Genomic DNA, 5,520 nt, shown 5'->3' with positions numbered 1-5,520 from the left:
TTGTTGTCCAGGCTAGAGTGCAATGGTACAGTCTTGGCTCACTGCAACCTCCACCTCCTGGGTTCAAGTGGTTCTCCTGCCTCAGCCTCCTGAATAGCTAGGATTACAGGCACACGCCACCATGCCCGGCTAATTTTGTGTTTTTAGTAGAGACGGGGTTTTATCATTATGGTTAGGCTGGTCTCAAACTCCTGACCTCAGGTGATCTGCCTGCCTTGGCCTCCCAAAGTGCTGGGATTGCAACCACCATGCTCAGCCCCTAATTTCATTTTCTTTCTTTCTTTTCTTTTCTTTTCTTTCTTTTTTTTGGAGGCAGTGTATCATTCTGTCACCCAGACTGGAGTGCAATGGTGCAATCTTGGCTCACTGCAACCTGCACTTCCCGGGTTCAAGTGATCCTCCCACTTCAACCTCCCAAGTAGCTGGGACCACAGGCACATGCCACCATGCCTGTCTACTTTTCGTATTTTTTTGAAGAGATGGGGTTTTGCCATGTTGCCCAGGCTGGTCCAGAACTCCTGGGCTCAAGTGATCCACCCACCTTGGACTCTCAAAATGATTACAGGTGTGAGCCACCGTGCCCAGCCCCGAATTTCATTTTCAAGTTATTCATTGCCCATGTAGCAGTTGACATTTGAAGGAGGCAGTTGTTTTCTCCAGAGTTGGAAGGTGGTGCCTTAAGGTGTAGGCGTGTTGCTATGACAGCCCGTGGGCCGTTGCTGGGGCTCTCTTGTGACTTTTCTGAAGTCACAGATGGAGAGTTTGACTCTGTGACACAAAGGGAAACATGTCTGACTAATCTTGCCCACACTCCCTTTGCTTCTGATGGCTCCCTCAGCTAGGAGAGGAGGAGAGGAAGACAGTGTGTTGGCGGGGCCTAACCCTTTCTTACAGGTGCTTCCTCTGACCCTTCTCTTCTGCAGGGTTTTTTGGGCAGCTACTGAAGGGACAGGCACTCCCAAAGGGCAAGGGCTGTGGCAGCCTTCTCCTTTACCCATAAGTTGGCCAGAATTGATGCTGTCTACTTTATTTATTTATTTATTATTTTTTTGGGAGACGGAGCCTCCCTCTGTCACCCAGGCTGGAGTTCTGTCACCCAGGCTGGAGTGCAGTGGCGTGATCTTTGTTCACTGCAACCTCTGCCTCAGCCTTGGGTTCAGGTTCAAGCAATTCTCATGCCTCAGCCTCCCAAGTAGCTGGGACCCCAGGCACGCACCACCATCCCTGGTTAATTGTTTTGTATTTATAGTAGAGATGGGGTTTCGTCACGTTGGCCAGACTGGTCTTGAACTCCTGGCCTCAAGTGATCTGCCCACTTCAGCCTTTCATTGTGCTAGGATTACAGGTGTGAGCCACTGCACCTGGCCTGATGCTCCCTACTGTGATGGGCATAGAGGAATGTCGCAGACGACAGGCGTAGGCAGGGTCCTGGTGGCTGGTGATGTCAGAGAAGCCTGGGGAGGGAGTCCAAGGATCAATCAGTTGGTGAAAATCTGAAGGAGTGGAGGATGATTCGAGTAAATCTGTGCTGCCTGGCCTGCGTCCAAGGCTGTCTCTCTGCTCAGCTACTTGCTAGCTGCCCAGTTACTCGTGCTGTGTGGGTTTGTTTCCACTGTCACATGGGGATGCGGATGCTGGCTTCATAGGGAGGGTGTGAGCAGCCATGTTTGGTAACTCGGGTGAATGCCCTGCGAGGACTTGATGCAGAAGAGGTGCCAGTCGGCGTTCACCGGAGTATGACTTGATCATCAGCAACTTCCTTCTTGACTGGGATAGGGCAGCATGAGAGCTCAGAGTTCCTTAAGTGGGGCCATGCTCAGAATGGAAAAGAAAGAGTGAAGAAATCCACTAGGAAGAGGTGTGTGGGAGGCGTGTGGGACAAATCTCACCTTTATGGGAGCTCAGCTAGTCAATGGGAGCTTTCGGATGAACGGTGTGGGTGCTTCTTGGGCAGAGGACACCCCATCATATTTTTGTACCAAAGGAATGGGGTGGCCTGGATGGGGAGAGCTACAAGAAGCAGGATGTTACAAGTTTGTATGGTTTTGTTTGTTTGTCTTGTTTTGTCTTCTGAGACAGGGTCTGGCTCTGTCACCCAGGCTAGAGTGTAGTGGTGTGATCACAGCTCACTATAGCCTCGAACTCCTTGCCTCAAGCAATCCTCCCACCTCAGCCTCCCGAGTAGCTGGAACTACAGGCGCACGCCATGATGCCCAGCTAGTTTTTGCATTTTTAGTAGGGATAGGGTTTCACCAGGTTGTCCAGTCTGGTCTTGAACTCCCGGGCTCAAAGCGATCTGCCCGCCTCAGTCCCCCAAAATGCTGGGATTACAGGCATGAGCCACCATGCCCGGCAATTATACATTTTAAATATTAATATAATAATGAGGTAAATCTATAATGCTTCTATGTCAAGTTTTTTTTTTGTTTGTTTTTGTTTTTTTTTTGAGACGGAGTCTTGCGCTATCACCTAGGCTGGAGTGCAGTGGGATCTCGGCTCACTGCAAGCTCCGCCTCCCGGGTTCACGCCATTCTCCTGCCTCAGCCTCCCGAGTAGCTGGGACTACAGGCACCCCCCACCACGCCCGGCTAATTTTTTGTATTTTTAGTAGAGATGGGATTTCACCGTGTTAGCCAGGATGGTCTCAATCGATCTCCTGACCTCATGATCCACCTGCCTCAGCCTCCCAAAGTGCTGGGATTACAGGCATGAGCCACCACGACTGGCCCTATGTCAAGTTCTTATAAATTTTTTTTCATTATTTTTTCTTTAGTTTCATTCATTTCCTGTTTAAGTATTAATATATGTCAAATTCTTTTAAGCATTACAAAAACTTTAAGTACCAAATGCATGCAGTGGTTAAAACCTGTTTGAAACTTAGCATGCTGAGTTTGATTTGCTTCATCACTTTTGATTTTTATCAGTTAAGGTTTGACCAGAGAGTCAAAACCACTATGAGTGTTATGGAATAAGGAACTTATTTTAGAGATTAGACCTTAATCAATCATGGCAGCTGGTGAAGGAGTCTTTGGAGGCCTCAGCATCTGTGGTGGGCCGGAGGTCACTGTGTGTCAGTTGGGAGAAGCACTGGATGTGAAGTGGGGGAAGGGCAAAGGCCACCTGGAGCCTGTGTCTGTGCCTCACCACCACCTGCCCCAACGGTATAGGCGTCTGCAGGACCTAGCACTCCTTGCCACGGAGTTGCACATATGTCTGGCCAAGAATTACAGAAGCTGAAGGAGGTGATCTGATGGGAGCTGGAAGAGCTGCCAGTCTGGCTGCCATCCGTGCAGACAAGGTGAGCCAGCAGATGACTGGCACCGCGTGCTGGCCTCAGAGCACGATGGCCACTCCCATTCTGTTTTCCTACCTCTCAAATCTTACATTTCTCTTGTGGCCAGCCCTCACCCAGAACCATACAGGGATTAATTTCCAAGAAATATGGTTTCATCTTAGCTAAGTTGAGAGGGTAAAAGCCATCACAAAGTTTGATTCCAAACCTTCCTGGGGTTAAAAGAACACTCGTCCACGAGGGGAACAGTTTTATTGTCTCAAGTGGGCAGTGTATGACTGTGATCTGTGATTACTGTCTCAGGAAGGCTAACCTTATTTATTTGCCAGATTTGAAGCTAGGCAGCCAGACTTGGGCCTGCGTACATCTATATAGTTCTCGGTTTAGTACACTGTTCCCTTAAATGTTTCAAACTACATTTATAAATTTAATAGTTCTGGCTTGGTATGGTGGCTCATGCCTGTAATCCCAGCACTTTGGGAGGCTGAGGCAGGTGGATCACGAGGTCAGGAGTTTGAGACCAGCCTGGCCAACAGGGTGAAACCCTGCCTCTACTAAAAATACAAAAATTAGCCGGGCTGGTGATGTGTGCCTGTAGTCCCAGCTACTCAGGAGGCTGAGTCAGGAGAATGGCTTGAATCCCGGAGGCAGAGATTGCAGTGAGCCAAGATCGTGCCACTGCACTCCAGCCTGGGCGACAGAGCAAGACTCCATCTCAATAAATAAATAAATAAATACATTTAATAGTTCTGAGTTTGTCTAAGTCTATACCCTTTTAAAAAATTAATTGTTGTTTCATGTTGACAACGAATCAAAAGAAGAGTCCATATGCTTTTGATGGGTTTAGATTTGCAACCTGCCTCCTGGGTCCAAATTGTACCCCCACTAGAGTATCTGGAAGTCCGGAATCTCCACCCTCAACTGCAGCCCTTCTTTTTTTTTTTTTTTTTTTTGAGACGGAGTCTCACTCTGTTCACCAGGCTGGAGTGCAGTGGCGCGATCTCGGCTCACTGCAAGCTCCGCCTCCTGGGTTCACGCCATTCTCCTGCCTCAGCCTCCCTAGTAGCTGGGACTACAGGCGCCCGCCACCGCGCCCGGCTAATTTTTTGTATTTTTAGTAGAGACGGGGTTTCACCGTGGTCTCGATTTTCTGACCTTGTGATCCGCCCGCCTCGGCCTCCCAAAGTGCTGGAATTACAGGCGTGAGCCACCACGCCCGGCCTGCAGCCCTTCTTGGTGCCTCTTCCCTTTGTCCTGACTACTGGATCCTTTATTCTTTCTGTCCGAGTGGGTCACCACTCTATAGCCATATGCATACCTCCGCAGGGCTCTGCTCACAACCCTGAAATCATGCTCATGCTCGTGAGCACTGGACAGGACCCTGCACAGCCTCAGGAGGAACTCCAGGGAGTGGAGAACAGAAGCGCATGCCATGTTCACGCAGGGTCAGGATCTTACCCATCCCGGGCAGAGATTTTCCCCGGGGAGGAGGGATTACAGGTGCACATGCAGGCACCTGTAATCCCAGCGTCTCAGGGTCACCTCTAGGGGAGGAACTGAAGCCAGCAAGAACCATACATAAACTCTGTCCTAAAAGGAGCTGATGAAGCACCCTGGGGAAGGGGTAAAAGGGCCTTGTGGGCCAGTTGCATAACTGGGACCTTCAAGCTGTGGCTCCTTGCCCGAGGAGCCTCTGCCGTCCAGTGATGCGCTTGATTCGAAGGGAGGCGGGTGAGCGTCGCCCCATCTGTCTGGGCTTTGGGTGCCCCCTTGTGGCAGAATAGTGATTTCGCGCTTCACACTGTCTCAACACTGCCCTCTCAGGAGCCCAATTTGGGCTTCAAGGCTGTCACTCTGAAGCTACGTTTATGGCAGCACTGTTTACAAGAGCAGGAATATGGAATCAACCTAAGGGCCCATCAATGGATGACTGCATAAAGAAAATGTGGCGTATTTATACCATGGAATACTACTCAGCCATTAAAAAGAATGAAATTACATCTTTTGCAGCAATATGGATGGAACTAGAGGCCATTACCTTAAGTGAAATAATTCAGAGACAGAGTCAAATACTGCATGTTCTCATTTATAAGTGGGAGCTAAATAATGTGTGTGCATGGACACAGAGTGCAATAGTAGACACTGGAGGCTTGGAAAGGTGGGAGGGTGGGAGGTGGGTGAGGGATGAGAAATTACCCCATGGGTACAATGTACACTATTCAGATCGT

Source organism: Piliocolobus tephrosceles, chromosome 10, assembly GCF_002776525.5.
Source record: "Piliocolobus tephrosceles isolate RC106 chromosome 10, ASM277652v3, whole genome shotgun sequence".
Taxonomy (NCBI): Eukaryota; Metazoa; Chordata; class Mammalia; order Primates; family Cercopithecidae; genus Piliocolobus; species Piliocolobus tephrosceles.
This window is presented reverse-complemented; position numbering follows the sequence as displayed.